The 17,310-nt window shown below is 36.6% G+C and overlaps 1 pseudogene; it reads right to left on the reverse strand.

Annotated features, from left to right (window-relative positions):
- LOC119542605 overlaps positions 1-5,401 on the reverse strand; it is a 48,516-nt pseudogene extending 43,115 nt beyond the window's left edge.
- Between the last annotated feature and the right edge of the window lie 11,909 nt (positions 5,402-17,310).

Here is a 17,310-nt window from a genome sequence, read left to right on the forward strand (position 1 = left end):
GAGATGACACAAATCTAGTTCTACTGATATCCAAAATATCACTCTATCCTTAATGAAACCACTGTCATTATAAAAATTCTCCCAGAACATCACTAGCAGCCTAAATAAGATCAGAATATCACTTCAGAAAGAGTCTTGTAATCAATGCCCCGAGAGTACTGGGTTGACAGTGATCCCTGTTGGGTACAGCTGTCCTCTCACAGTTTTAGCTCATGATCTAGACATGAATGTTTTACACACTCAACCTTGGGGCCATAGGCAGGAAATCCAACTTTGGGAACTCTGAGAGTAATCCTTTAAATTAAGTCCCTTTATTTGAACTATCTGGGGGATAATTCTGTTTCCATCGAGATTCAGACTGACACCAATGAATAGATCACCTAGAACTTATGCCCAATGATACAGAGAAAAATTCTGCTTTTTCATGTGATATCTCTAGTCAAGGGAGTTATTTATAAACCTCAAAGGGGAGGAGGAAGGAAGGGTGGAAAAGGGAGGAGAGAGGGAAGGAAGGAAGGATGAAGGAAAGGAAGGTAAGAAGGAAGGAAGGGAGGGAGGGAGAAAAGGAGGAATGAAGGGAAGAAATAAGGAAAAAGGAAAGAGTGAAAGAAAGGAAAAAGGGGAGAAGGAAGAGGAAAAGGAAGAAAGAAGGAAAAAAGAAAGAAAGAAAGGAAAGAAAGAGAGAGAGAAGGGCAGAGAAAGGCAGTGAAAGAAGAAAGAAGGAAGGGAGGGAGGGAGAGACAGACAGAAAAGAAGGAAGAAGGAAGGGAAGAATAAGGAAAAAGGAGAGCGAAAGAAAGGAAAAAGGAAAGAAGGAGGAAGGAAATGAAGAAAGAAGGGAAAAAGAAAGAGGAAGGAAAGAAAGAAGGCCAGAGAAAGGGAGCAAGAGAGAGGAAAGAAGAAAGGAAGGCAGGAAGGGAGGGAGGGAGGGAGGGAGGGAGGGAAAAAAACAATTTCTTTCTCCTGTGTGACCTCTGGGGAAACAGGTTTTAAAACATGCTCCCACAGGAAGGCATATGCACAAGGGAGACTTGAAATAGAAACAGCTGACTGCTCCATTCAGTCAGTCCTTGAGAGAATGCCTCTCTTATTCCAAAAGAACTCTTCTATTTTACTGTTCAACTTTTTTTTTTTCAGTACTATTTGAGAATTTGAAATGTTGAGCTTTTTTTCCAGTAAACTATTTTACACGCATAGTAACCCACTCTGGGTTGTGTGTTGGTCAGCCAACATTGGCATACCTTCCATCTACTGAGGCTTTTTTGTGTACATCATTCCCCTTTGCTTCAAACATGCTTTATGTTGGCTTCTGAACATACAGTGTTGTATGTTATTAATTCCATGGCTTGTTTTGAAACTTGCTTCTGAGACCAGCCCTTCAACCGCCTTCAGCCTGAGACACAAAGATTTCAGTCTTTAATATTTCCCTATCAAAATGGTTTATATTATCATTATTTTTGCACTTTCTTTCCAGAAAAACACCATCTATTTGGGTTTTTATTCAATTTACATGGCCAAAGGATGCTGGTCCAGAGTAATTAAAGGAAGCAAATGATGGCAATATGTTATTGAGTGAAGGGGAGTGTTTTAGAAGTCAAGATTTTTTCTTTTCCCCCATGAGTAACACATTGCCATCTGTTTCCATTTCACACAAATCAGTACAGAGGGCAAAACGTGAAAGAGAAAACTGGGTCAACATTTACATTTCAAGTCAGGTTAAGTTCTGCTTTGTCGGTTTCTTTGGACTGGAAATCGAAAGGTTAAAAGATTATTTCAGGCATGAGGTAAGCAAGCCAGGAAGTGGACCCCTCTGGGTAGCCCCATGAAACTGTGAGACCCAAATAGAGGCAAGAAACATTACAGGGAAGAAAGAATGTTTTGTGTTATCTCAGAATGCCCTTAAGTTTATGGGACCAAAAGAATGAGAAAACTCACTTAAACTTGTCATTGTTAAAGCTCTGTGTTCAGCCTTTATTTTCTAACTCTACTTGGTCAAACATGGCTCATGGTGTTATTCATCTGATTGGTGGCCTAGAAATATTTAGTACATTAAAAGACAAATCTCAAAGCACATGTAAATGCCTAAAATAAAACATTTCTACAGTTCCTTCCTATAGTAATGACCAAAATTTTGCAAAATCATAGAGGTATGAATTTTTTTTTTGTCAGTGGAATTTGTGGTCAAGGGAAACCAATGGAATTAGGAAACCACATTCATTAAACAAGAGTGTCTTGGAAAATTGGGAGTCAGAAGAAGTTCATCCTGATGATTCAGGTGTGTTTGTGTGTGTGTTTTGGATGGTGGCACTAAGATAGAACTCCTTTCCTTTATGCTCATTCAGCGGTAGGCTAACATATATTTTTTAAAAATCTCCTTTGTTTTAGTCTGTAATCATTTTTACACATTAAGAATGATTTTCAATTATAAACCTATTTTTTTAAAAACCTTCTTCTTCATGGCTTATACCTGTTTAAATGTTTTGCTTAGCACTCACCTGAAGATATTTGGAGTGGATACTGGTAAATAGACAGCACATAATTCGATGTTAGCTTTATATCATATACTTCCCTGCTAAAATTCTTCAATGTCTTCTCATGGCCCTTTAGATTAAATGCAAATTCTTTATCATGACATAAAAGACCCTCATGGTCAGTCTCTCAAGAATCTCTCCATTTTAGAATTTCTTCCTCATTCACTACCTGCATACATGTATTCTTCAGATGAGTGTAGTGTTCTGAAAATGTAAATTAGTTCAATGTTTTAGTAGTGTTATATTTTCACTGAAATTTTGGTCCAGTTTTTCTAAAATTTACTGATCGAGGGTTATTAATATCTCCAACAGTGACTGGATTTTCCTACTCTTCTGCTATTTCTGTCAATTGTTGTTTAATATATTTTGAAGTTCTTTTATTATGATCGATGATATTATTTATGAAATGTCTCCCTTTATCTCTGATAATATTCCTTGACATAAAGTCTACTTTGTCTGTTAAAGATTTAGCTACACCAGCTTTCTTGTTCTCAGTGTAGCATCATTTTAATTTTAACCTATATGTATCTTATATTTAAAATGTGTTTCTTGCAAGCAGCAGCATTTAGTTGAGTCTAGCTTGTTTATCCAATTTGGATAAAAAAATGCGGCGCTTAGTCCAGTTAAATGTTTTACATTTATTTTTTACCTTTACATTTTGAAATATTTTAGATTTACAGAAATGTTGCAACAATAGTACAGAGAGTTCATATATACCCTATAACGCACACCATAAATTTTCCTGATGGTAATAGATTACATGACCACAGTACAATTGTCAAAATTATAAGAATAACATTGGCAGAATAGTATCAACTAAACTACAACTAGTATTTGAATTTCAGCAGTTTTCCTCCTTATGTCCCTTTTACTCCTCCCAGGATCTAATGCAGGATCTCAGAATGCATTTAGTTGTGTTTCCTTTGTCTCCTCTAATCTGTGAAAATTCCTCAAACTTTCCTTATTTTTTATGACCTTAATGCTTTTGATGGGAACTTTTAAGTTATTTTGTGGAATTTTTTATTTGTCTGATGTTTTCTTATAATTAGATTGAGATGATACTTTTTTGGCAAGAATATCACAGAAGTGCTATGTCCTTCTCCTTGCAGCATATCAGGGAACAATATGTTGTTATGTCTTATTAATACTGTGCTAAAATTTATTAGTTGGTAAAGGTGGTGTCTGCTGAGTTTCTCCACTGTGACATTACTATTTTTCTCATAATTGATAAATATCTTAGAGGGTATACTTTGAGATGATGCTAATATCCTGTTTCTCCTCAAGCTTTCACCCACTGATATTGACATCTATTTGAAGGTAGCATCTCAAACTTGTGACTACTGTTCTGACACATTATTGGGTAACTTGTAAGACTGTTCATTTTGAGTAGGACTCTGAGAAAGAGGGGTGACAATAGCAGGTACAAGCAGCCATGGCTCGTGAGCCATACGACCTGGCAGTACCATGGTATCAGAGGCATCTGTGGAAGAGAAAGATGCCAAATGGAGCCTCTGAAAAACCCCAGTCAAAGTATCTCAGCACAGATTGCTAGGGTTATGGAATCAGGCCTTTGAAAAACAGCTCATGGCATGCTACTAGGCCCTGGGAGAAGCAGAGTGCCTAACTGAGGAAAACTAAGTAACCTTTCTGGGCATGTTACTATCAGACCCACCAAGTTTTAAGGTCTGGCAGACCCACCAGCAATTCATCATTAAATGGATATTGTGCATCTTAGATTGGAATTGAGCAGTCTGGAGATTATGAGTAATCTGCACAAAGAGGTGGCCCGTATCTTCATGCCACCAACTGTTGTCTGATGCTACTCTCTCAGCTCACATCCATGGCTTCACTCATGGTTCACCATGACCAGTTGGCAGAGGAAGAAATATGTGAAGATTAGTTCATGGATGCCCCAGCTTGATATGTGGGTGCAAGATGAACATGAGCTATTTGCAATAAAGTTCCACTCAGAGATAGTCCTGGAAGACAGTGGTAAAGGAAAATTCTACCAATTGGGAGAGTATTGGGAAGTGCATCTGACTGTCATTTTATGTGGAGACAGAGATTTCCTGACATAAGGATATACATAGACTCATAGGCAGTGGTAAATGATTTACCTGATTGGTCAAGGGCCTATAATGAATGAGACTGGAAGATCTGGCACACGGGGATTTGGGGAAGAGGCATGTGGATAGACTTATGGGAATGGACACAGAGTGTAAGCATCATTATATTACTTGATAATACCACTGCAGAAGAGGCACTAAACAACCAAGTGGACAGGATGACTCCATTAGTTGATGTCATCCAGCCTCTGTCCTCAGCCACACCAGTGCTGCAAATGGGTTCACAAATATTGTGACAGTTTTGGTAGAGATAGCAGCTATGCACCGACCCAACAGCTTAGGCTCCCTCTCATCAGAGCTGATATAACTACTGCTGCTACTGGATGTCTGATTTGCCAGGAATAGAAACAACAGCTGAGTCCCAAATGTGGCAACATTCTTTGAAGAAATCAACTAGCCATATTGTGGTAAGTAGACTACACTGAACAACTTCTACACTAGAAATCACAGCATTCCTGTTGACATAGTTTATTAGTTTCCTATTCCTGCTGGAACGAATTACCACAAATTCAGTGGCTTAAAACAATACAAATATATTATCTTACAGTTCTGAAGGTCAGAAGTTGGAAACGGATCTCTCTGGGATGAAATCAAGTTGTTGGCAGGGTGCATTCCTTCTAGAAGATCTAGGATAGAATCTTTTTTCCTATCTTTCCCAGCTTCTAGAGACTGCCTACATTCCTTGTCTCCTGGTCCCCTTTTTCCACCTTCAAAGAAAGCAATCACTCTAACCTCTACTTCCATAGTCACATCCTCTCTGACTCACTCTTCTGCCTCCCTCTTTCAACTTGTAAGGAAACTTTTGGTTACTAGGATAAGCTTCCATGATAAGCTCCCCATCTCAAGATCTTTAACTTAATCACAAACTCAAAGTCTCTTTTGCTATATAAGGTAACATATTAATAGTTTCTGGAGATTGGGACATGGACATCTTTGGGTGAAGTAATATTCTGCCTACCACATTGGAATTGACACATACTCTATATATGGATTTGCCTTTCTTGCCTGCAGTACTTCAGATAGTATCACTATTCAAGGGCTCAGAGTGTCTCATCCATTACTACAGGATTCTGATTGCATAAGACCAAGGGACCCACCTTACAGAAAAGGAGTGGGGATATGAACATGGTATTCACTCATCCTACCGCATATTGCACTATCCAGAAGGTGCTGTACTGATAGATGATGTCATGTCCTCCTGAAAGAGCAGCTAAAGCTCCAGCTTAGAGATGATACCATATGAAGTATGGGCTCTATCCATCATGTGCAGTATACACCTTAATCAGTAGCTATTATATAGTGCAATATCATCAAAGATATGATAAATGGGTCCAGAACTGCGGGAGCGGTAGCACTCACCATCATTCCCTGTACCATCTATTTAAATATTTGTGGATCTAGAATTCCTGGTTCCCACAGAAAAGAGGGTTCCATCAGGTGATACAGTAAGAGTCACACTAAATCAGAAGCTATGATTAATACTTGATTACTTTGGGCTTCTTGTGCCAGTGGACCAGGAAGCAAAGGAAGGAGTATAATATCATATTGGCATGGGTAATGGATTAATTCCCTAGGACTGCCATAACTAATTACCAGAAACTTGGTGGTTTAGAGCAACAGAAATTTTTCTTTCATGTTCTAGAAGGACAAAGGAGAGAATTTTTCCTTTCCTCCTGTAGCTTCCAGTGGCTGCCAGTAATCTTGGGTGTCCTTTGGAGTGTGGAGGTATCACTCCAATGTCAGCCTTGACCTCTGCATTTTCTCCTCTTTTTCTTCTCTTATGGGGACCTGTCATTGGATTTACAGCTCACTGTAATCCAGGATAATCTCCTCTAGAGAACGTTAATTTAATTACATCTGAAAAGACTCTTTTTCCAAATAAGTTCATAATCACTGGTTCCAGGGGTACACACCTGTGGGGGGGCCACCATTTAACCCACCATATTAATTGGACCTCATCACCATGCAGCAGTGAAGGTGCTGCTTCATAAAAAGGAGTGTCTGTAGCACTTAGATGATCCACTGATGGGTTCATGGTATTCCCAGACACATAGTAATTATAAAGGTACAAGTACATCAACCATTCCCTGTTTGGGTATGCAAACAGGACCTCAGAACCTGAAGGGATGAGGGTCTAAGTAAACCCAGCAAGAGCAGGCACCCAGGCTAATATAAGTGCTAGCGAAAGAGGAGGGAAATGTAGAATGTATAGAATGTGTGGTGGAGGAGGGACAGAGGAGTAGTATTAATTATGGCTTCAGGACCAACTTCAGCAGTACAGTCTATAATCTATAGAATAATAATACCGTGCACATAGTAGGCCTTCAATGATCCTTTCTGGCAGTAAAGCCAGGAACTAACTAACCATGTGATGATCATTTATCAGCAAAGCATCCACTTCATAGTAGTTCTGAGCTATGTTCTCCATAAATGTATTTTTAATGCATTTTATAGTGGAAAGTTGGCTAATAAAAGATAGCTCAAAGATATAGTACTAAATCCTCATGGTCTCAATTCCTTATTGAACAGCAACATTTTTATTGTTGTTTCCAAAATGAGATCATCTTTCTCTTCTGCTTTCACATTAACTAGATTTGTTCAAAGATCTGACATTAATGTCATCAGTCTGGGCTATTGCATGAGTTCTTCTAACTGAGTTTCAAAATATAGCCATTAGCATTCATGGAGGAAGATTTGATCTCATCATGCTATAATCACTTGTTTTCCTGAGAAGATTAGATATATGACAGGCAGCTGTGTTTTATCAATGTTTTCACTCATACACATATATCTTTCCCACTTCAAAGTTTGCAGAAAAGAAGTGAGATAATGTGATTAGGTATCCAGGCATAGTCAATGTTCTGAAAACTAGGTCATTGTTGAGATTAACTGATGGATTAAAAGGATTTAGAAAGGTGGTAAATTTTTGATTAGCATATTTCTCTAAAGAGTCTTGACTCTGATCAAGCACCCCTCCTCCACCTTTTAGAGAGAAGCAAGCCAAAGTACTCCATCTAGCAATTTAGTGTTGCAAATTATTCTTGCTTTTTTTTTTTTTTCTGACCTTGAGCAAATTATCAGTATTTCCACACTAGATTTATTTTCCATAATCCATCAATTGCATTGCTTTGGGGCCACTGCAAATGAGACAGGAGAGTGCTAAGGTGACAGATGAGGACTGAAATAATTAAACAGGGTTCAGCATATACATCTCTTTGACCAAGCATCCTTTGAAAATGCTTTAAATGCCAATTAAGTGAAGACTACTTAGTGGTGAGCACTGTTCAATGCTGCTCTTCCTTTTGGCAATTTTGGCCTTATCAATGGCACTTTCACAATGATAGACTAATAGCCTTTCACTAGATGCTAAACATCGTTTCTTATATTTATTATTATATCATTATTATTACTGGTTCTGGCTAGCACTCTATTGTATGAACATCATATAAATATCTAAAGATTTGAGAAAAAATTCTTAAGAAATTTTAAATATGCCAAAAATTGAAATAAATATTCTTCCACTCACTTATTCACTCATTCATTTATTCAATAAACCAGCTCCCCATTTAGCTGTAATAAATGATTACATTTATTTATGTGGATACATGTAATAGATGTATGGTCATGGGGTTTGGGGAGCATAAAGAAAGGGCACCTAACCCTGGGGTGGTATCAGGAAAATCCTTCTGGCACAGATGATGCCAGCAGTTGTGTCTTGGTAGATAAATGGAGTCAGCCAGATGAAGGGTAAGATGAAGAGTAGCCTAGGTAAGGTGAGATGCAGTGGGATGGATAAAGGACATTTCAAGAAGAAAGGAAAGCATATGTGAAGTTGGTAGGGCAGGGCTAGGCAAAGATCTTTAGAGGGAAATTAAAAATGAAATGTTATTTGTTGAAATGACACAAAATATATAGTCATGCTGAAATTATAATAACTCCTTTTTCAATGTCTGATAGCAAAATTCTGGATTAGCTTATCCAAACTAACCTTTTGGAGAAGTGAGACAGGATAGGTATGGGTTTGCATCTTTTCTGGTGTCTTAAATTTGGGACTCAGTTTGCTTAGGGGCTATTCTAATTTGCTAATGCTGCCAGAATGCAAAACACCAGAAATGGATCGGCTTTTATAAAGGGGGTTTATTTGGTTACACAGTTACAGTCTTAAGGCCATAAAGTGTCTAAGGTAATGCCTTAACAATCAGGTACCTTCACAGGAGGATGGCCGATGGCGTCCGGAAAACCTCTGTTAGCTGGGAAGACACGTGTCTGGCATCTGCTCCAAAGTTCTGCTTTCAAAGTGGCTTTCTCCCAGGACGTTCCTCTCTAGGCTTCAGCTCCTCAAAAATGTCACTCTTAGTTGTTCTTGGGTTATTTGTCCTCTCTTAGCTTCTCTGGAGCAAAAGTCTGCTTTCAAAGGCTGTCTCCAAAATGTCTCCGTAAGCTGAAGCTCCTCTCTCAGTTCCAGTGCGTTCTTCAAAGTGTCCCTCTTGGCTGTAGCTCCTCTTCAGTATGTCACTCCCAGTTGCACTGAGTTCCTTCAGTTTGTCAGGTCATTTATATGGCTCCAGTGATTTAATTTAGACCTACCCTGAATGGGTGGGGTAACACCTCCATGGAAATTTATCCAATCAGAGTCATTATCCACAGTTGGGTATGGCACATCTCCATGGAAACACTCAAAGAATTACAATCTAATCAACACTGATACATCTGCCCACACAAGATTACATCAAAGATAATGGCATTTGGGGGGACATAATACATTCAAACTGGCACAGGGGCTTAATCCATTAATGCACAAGAGGAGATGGGGATAGCCTGGTGTAGATGTGAAGCAAGGCTAAAGACTTTGGAAGGTGCAGATCATGAATGTATTCTGGTGGCTTTTACTGAGGACAGCAGGAAGTCATTGGAAATTTAAGAATGTTAAGGAGAAATGGGACTTCGGACACTGATGATATCAAGTCCTGGTACACTACTTATTTAAAGTTCATTGGGATTTAAATCACAAATATCAGGTCTATGATTAGGTGAAGACAGAATAAATCTTCTATTTCATTATTTTCTTGATTGCATATCTAACAAACAAAAGATTTTATTTTTATTAGTTTGATCATAATGCTTTTTCTGTCTTTAATGAAGTATGTTTTCCATTAATACAATGGATGTCAAAAAGGCAGTTTCTCATTGGTGATCAATAAAAATGAATAAATCAAGAAGCATTCATTCAGAGCCTACAATGTGCCCAGTACTGTTTTCTTCTGGCAAATGCCAGTAAATATATCATGAAACACCTGTTATAAAGGACTTAATGCAAATATTTTATTGAAGATAAGACTAAAGCCTGAACCCATGTGATTTGATTATTTTACTGCATAGTTGCTTGATCTTATGTTAAAGGGCAATTTCATAAAGTTTTATTTTTAAACCATACCAAAATGATTGTAATTTTGATGTATGTGCAAAGGTATTAAGTTTGGTGATTTCAGTGAATAGTACATAAAACCATCCTCTTAATATTTGTGGTGCCAGTTTGGATATATTATGTCCCTCCAAAAGATGTTTTAATCCAATCTTGTGGAATATTTGGATTAGGTTGTTTCCATGAAGATATGACTCACCCAATTGTTGGTGAAAATTTTGATTAGATTATTTCCATGGAGGTGTGACCCTGCCCATTCAGCATGGGTCTTGATTAGTTTACTGGAGCCCTTTAAAAAAACCACACAGGCCCAGACGCTTGCTGATGCTGATGCTTAGAGACGCTTGGAGATGCAGACAGAAGGATGTTTAGCTGAGAGATGAAGCCCCGAGTTTGCCCCAGGATATGCTAAGATAGGACATTTCTCAGGCTCTTACAAGAGAAATGTCCTGGGAGAAAGAACCAAGAGTGCACAGGAACTGAGAGAGGAGCTGGAACACAACCTGGGATCAGCAGATGCCAGCCACGTGCCTTTCCAGCTAACAGAGGTTTTCCAGACTCCATTGACCTTCCTTTGGTGAAGGTATACTCATGTTGATGCCTTAATTTGGACATTTGCATGGCCTTCGGACTGTAAATTTGTAACCAAATAAACCTGCTTTATAAAAACCAATCCATTTCTGGTATTTTGCATAATGGCAGCATTAGCAAACCGGAACAGTACTTATAATTTTAAATTTTGAAACAGCTATAACATCCTGAAAACAGAAAAGCTACACATATTACTTATTTGATTCTCTGAATTGATTTTACAGGAATATCAACCAGTGAAACAACCACTTCATCAAAACAAACAAACACTTGATTGACTACACAAATTAGTTTTTCACATAAACTCCTGTGAGGGAGGAGAGTAAAATGTCTCAGAGACACTGCCAATGTTAAAACGTTGGTACTTAATCACAAAGCCAGATGAAATTGCTCACATGGTTCTATTAAATATATGAACCTTACCATTTACAATTAAATATGTGTATATTATGTATATAGTTTCAATAAATGTTATTTTGAAAAATTACAAAAGGCATACATTTTATTTGTAAAAACACAAATAGAGGAATATATAAAATTAAAAGGGAAATTCCCCATCCTCCTCTCTATCCTTTCTGAATCCCATATTGGAGAGGACCACTATTGTCAGTTTAGTGTGATTCTTGCAGATTTTTATTCTCTACATTTACAAATAAATGAGTTTGAAGTATTTTAAGCAAATGGGATCATGCTTTGCACTCTTTTCTGTAACTTGCTTTTATTCATTCCAAATGCAATTGGAAAACTTTTCCTGTCAGTACCAAGAGGTCTACTTTTGCCTTTATGAAGATTGCAAGGTATTTAAGTCTTCATGAGTGCAAAGAACTCATTTGTATGATACAGCATCTATATATTTGTAAATATTTTCTCGTTGCATAAATTATCTTACTCACAGCTTTTTTATAAGTTATAAACAGTGTTGCAATGATCATCCTTATACATTATACCTAAGTGACAAGTGCAAATATTTCTGCAAGATGGAATTGCTTCATTAAAAACCATACACATTTTAAATGTTTTAAATGCTGCTAAACTGAACTAGGATTCCTCCTAACAACATATGAGAATACTTGTTTCCCTACATCATTGCCATGATTAGATTTTTGTCAATCTTTTAAATTTTAGCTAATTTTATGGGCTAAATATGGTACTTTACAGATAAAGGAAATGCCCACATGCTATTTTCTTAACTTGAAATGCTATTCGTCGAAATTCAGTGAGTAGAGGTAGGGCATGTGGCAATTAAAAAAGAGTGCTAAAACTTCTGTCTCTCATGTTGGACATAGCTGTAGGCAAAAAACTACACTAATGCATAGAGTTAGGCCTTCTTCCAAATGGTAACATATAAAACGTGCTGAAAAATACTCATATTCTACGTATCACACATTCCAATTTTTGTGCTATAACTTAACCTGAAAGGGAACCTTTTATTTTTAATAGAAGTCTGTATCTTTTGTATTGTGTAAAAAATTTATCATATTTTAACCTCAAATACAGCCTTGATTAATCAAATCTGGTAGGAAAGTATGCTGGTTCAGACAGTAAAAAAGGATAAGCTGTGGATTTACCTCCTTTGGAAGGAATTTTTATTGTGAACAGCTTGCATATGCTGTTGGTTAATATAAAGGTTTATTTTCAACTAGTGGGCTTTTATTTAAAAAGAGAGAGAGAGAGAGAGAGATAGATAGAGAGAGAGAGAGAGAGAGAGACAAATATCTGCCTTAGAAATATTTTTATTTTATTTGAAAAGAAAAATCAATATAAAAGGAAAATTCACTTAGGCTCCCTGATTTCAACCTGTTCGAGTCATCATATACTCTATGACAGGCAGGTTAAGGTCCATAGAAAGAGAGAGAAGCAAAGTCATGAAGGGAAGGGTTATATTTCTCCTATAAAGTATAATAATTTGATAACCTAAGGGAGTATGGTGATTATGTACCCACTCAGGTATGTTCTTCATTTTAATCCGCATCCCTGTGGTTGTGAACCGGCTATAAATGAGATCTTTTAAAGATGTTAATTTTACTTAAGGTGTGGCCCAACTGAATGTTGTTGATCTTAACCTGAGTAACTGAAGCTTTTGTTAGTAGAAGACATTCAGACATAGTGAGAGAAAAGCCACAGGCAGGAGCCAGAAGCCAGAAGTCAACAGAACTGGAGGAGAAAGGAGAGGTCATCACCATGTGACATGAGGTAGAGATGGAAGCCAGGGGACCCCAAGGATTGCCAGCAAGCCAGAGCCAGATTATTTGGGGAGAAAAGTTTGCTTTGCTGACACCTCAGTTTTGGAATTTTCCTAACCTCAAAACCGTGAGCCAATAAATTTCCATGGTTTAAGCCAACCCATTGTGTAATATTTGTCATAGTAGGTAATAGTAGCCTGGTAAACTAAGGTAGGGAATTACCTCACATCTTTCCTGGAATATAATAGTTAAAATAATGACAATAACCATGATTATGATGATAATTATCATCATCCTGTGATTGAAGTGGAAAACCAGAAGTTTCTTACTGATATTTCAGGCTAATAAAATTGGGTATTGATTTCTAAGCCATATAAGCAACAAAGCAGTCTAGATCTATATGTTAAATAAATGAATTTTATCATTTATGACTGTTTTTCCTATTTATTAAGTTCCTCATTTGTTTTCATTGATGGATTTTATATAAACATGTTGAAGCAAAAACTACATTTAAAATTTAAGAGTTTGAAAGACAAACATACATATCAAAATTCATATGCAAGATCTTTATGACAGAGACAAGTACTCTTACTTCATCTACAACAAAAAAGAAGATTTATACTAATAGTGATATTGAAATTCATGAAGTTATTATGAAAACAAATCATTGTTTTTAATGGCTGTAGATATTCAGCTATTCAATGAGACCCAAATAGTCATAGTCAAAATTATTAACTCACTATAGGAATGAGGAACCCAAAACATTCATTCATTTATTCATTTATTCATTTATTAGACATCCATCCAGCAAACTTATTGACTCCTTACAGCATTTCTGAAATTATTTTAAACAATTTGTTGTAGTATCAAACTATTCAAATCTCTAAATTTCAAGTTTTCCTTCAACTCCTTTCCTAGGTTTAATGCATGTCTCTACAGCCTTTCCATCAAGCCATTATCTTTATAAGCATTTTGCCTATCAAGCCACCTTCTGCATCCTCATTACTTCTTCCTGTAGCAATGAGACTCCAAATGCAATCTGAGTCTCTTGTAGGACCCTTTGCAGTTCACACCAATTGTTCCCATCTCTTCACCTCAGCTCCTCCTATCTTCTCACCATTCTCTTTGCATAATATCCAACTTCCATAGGTAGAGACTAATTGTTGTGTCCTTTGCTTGTAAAGTGCTCTATTTCTATTTTCAGGGAAGCCTCTCAAATGTTGTTGATCACTCCAGAAAGAGAGAATTTTCTGTTCTATGATCTGAAAAATACTGTACTTGGTGAAATAGTAGTTACAAAACAAACCCAAAATATTCCAGAAGAAGAAAAAATGGTACAAATGGACAATGAGTAGCAATTGAGAAGCTTAAAATATTTTCACTAAAAAGGTATGATGATCGTCATATGGTGGCAATGACCACTCGATTTTTCCTTTCTTCTTCTCATGCTTTAGTCCTCCATATTTTGGGGTTTTATTAATCTGATTTGTTTATCAAGAACTTGAGAAGACACGTATTTAAATAATTTACGTGCTTCCAATTACTAATCTGAGCAAATTGCCAAAGGTCTCTGAATCCCAGTTATCTACCAGTTACATCAAAATGATAATACTTTCATGGTTACTGGGGGGAATGCACTTAGCATAGATTCCAGCACATGATAATATTCAGTGGCAGCTATTTTTATAGTGCCTGGGTTAAGAACAACCCTAGGCTATTAAATAAACCTTTCTGGTAACCCTTTGCTAACGGCCCAAGGAGATTGGAAAAGAAAATTCTGATGCAAGGAGACAATGTTTTTAAATACAAGAGACTATTCATACTGCTATTTTGTAAATGCCTAACAATTTGTAAGGTAAAAGTCCTTGCATCAACAACTCTCTATAGACACACCCTAAGAAATGTAAGAGGATGTGAAATGAATACTATTTATATTAATTTATGTACAGGCATTTGCCTGTTGTGATGTCTCCAAAATTTTAGCCAGATGAGGAATTTCAGTTTGATATACTAATTCAAATGAATTTGGAATAGGGGGGAGGGTTCAAAATGTTCACTTAGAAAATGTGATTTGAAAGGATCAAAATACCTTTCACTGAAGTTTGAATTGTAAACAAACTGTGTTAAATAAAATTTGAAATTCATGTACAGGCATTTCTAACTTGTCTGTGAATTATTTTCTTATTCACTCAACTGACTTACAGTTCTAGAAAAAAATACATTTTTGCATTTTGATTAACCTGATTGCACTTCCCAAATATTGCTTTCTTTTTCAAATTTATTATTTTGAACTGCTGGTTACTTCTGGCTATGTACACTTTTCCAGCACTTTGAGTGCTGAGTCAGATGGTACCATTTCACATGCAAGCTCCAACACTATTGCAAGTCCTTTGACCCTTCTTGAAATAGCTAATTCCCTGGGATACATAGGTGCTGGCAGAGATGGCAGCAAATGACAAGGTGCTGAAAATTCTATTGCATTCATTAGCTACTTAGCTGTCAAAGTCTTTACTTCTATCCTGGACTGAAGCTAGTATGATTTAAATAGATTGAAACATTTTATAAGGAAAAAAAATTACAAAGAAATTGATCTCAAGAGCCATTTTGGCTGTACATCTATGAAGATTTTTATGATTTTGATTTCTACTGTTACATCAAAAGCTGAAACTAAAATTCCACTTTAATGTTCAATAGTCATGTAAATATCAATTCTATACATTATATCAAATGGTCACTTTGACATTGCTGAAGAAATTGAGTTAAAGGGGAAATGTTAAACAGCCTTTGTCAAGTTTATATGTTGCCCCCATGGTAGGCAGAATTCTAAGATGATTCCCAATGAAGCTCTCCCTTGTATAATCTCCTCTCCTTGTGTGTGGGTGGAACCTGTGAAAAACATGATATATCATTCCCATGATTATATTACACTATCTGGCAAAAGTGATTTTGCAGATGTAGTTAAATTCCCAAATCAGTTGACTTTGAGGAGAGAGATTATTTGGGTGGTCCTGACCTAATCATGTAAGTCTTTCAAATCTTGATCTAGAGGTCAGAGATGGAGGAAGCTACAGATTCAAAGCATAAGAAGGATTCAACACACTGTTGCTGACTTGAAGACGGAAGGACCATGTGGCAAAGAATGAATGTGAGAAGTCTCTAGAAGCTGTGGGTGGCCCTTGGCTGACAAACAGCCAGGAAACACCTTAGTCTTACAGCCAGAAAGAACTAAATTGTGCCCACAGCAAGAATGAACTTGGAATTGGATTTTTCCCCAGTGCCTCTAGACAAGAAATACATCCTGGCAACACCTTAATTGTAGCTTTGTGATACCTGAGAAGGGAACTCAGCTATCCCATGCTAGACTTCTGATCCACAGAACTGTTGCAAATAATTGAGCATTGCTATAGGCCACTAAGTCCATGGTGCTTTGTTGAACAGCAATAGAAATCTAATATCTCCTGCTCAACAACAACAAAAAAAATTGAGCTAATTTGCAGTGACTGTTCCAAATTAATTTATTGTTTTGAATGTTAAAAATAATCTTTTTCCTTTCTTTTCTTTAGGTTTTGTGAATTTTGAAAAGCATGCTTTATTTTTATACCAACTTCAAATGTTTTAACTTTTAGCTAGTGTGGGAAATTTCTCTGAATGTTCATAAACTGTTGTATTTCATATATTCAGACCAGTTTTGAATGTTCACTGATGGGATAAGGATCGGAAGAAATATGGGCCATTAAAAGTTCTCTCTGTTAAAAGTTCCAGTTTGGAAAAGTAGTAAAACTACATGGCTTGCTGGGACACATCATATTAATAATAATTTAATTCAGAATATGAGACTAAAAGCAAATGGTAATGTAATTAAAAGGAATCTAGCCAAGGATAAATCAAAGGAAATATTCTGATTGGAAAAGGAATTTCACGGAGAATGATGCTTTTGACAATACTATCTATTATCTTCTAAATAGGGGGGTTTCCAGAGGGAAGCCTCAGGGGGAAACACTCTGCTATATCTACAATAGAGATGCTCATATTTATTTGATGTAAGGAAACAGTGGTAGTCTAGGGAAAAAGAGTGTTGTTTTTTTTTTTGTTTTTTTTTTTTTTTTTAGTATTAGAGGTAGAGAAGTTAAAGAGAAAGTCTTCTTTACTACTAAATGGTCTGGGCAAGACCAGGCAACATGCCAAGTGATGGTACAAAAGATAGACATACTTCTGGTTTGCCAGTTAATCTTCTCCCAACTAAACAATGTGTGCTCCTATTTTGTAGAAAAGGAAGCAGTAAAATAATTATTCTTTAAATTCAATTTTAATTTCATTTAGCAAAAGAGCTATGAGTTAAAACAGATATTTTGCAACTTCTTTCATTTAAGAAGCTCCAAGTTAAAATATACAAAAATTGACTAAACAAGGTTATGGTTTACTTTCTGAAGATCTTAGCTTTGGGAAAAATTGCAGTA

This window comes from Choloepus didactylus, chromosome 8, assembly GCF_015220235.1.
Source record: "Choloepus didactylus isolate mChoDid1 chromosome 8, mChoDid1.pri, whole genome shotgun sequence".
In the NCBI taxonomy this organism is placed as follows: domain Eukaryota; kingdom Metazoa; phylum Chordata; class Mammalia; order Pilosa; family Megalonychidae; genus Choloepus; species Choloepus didactylus.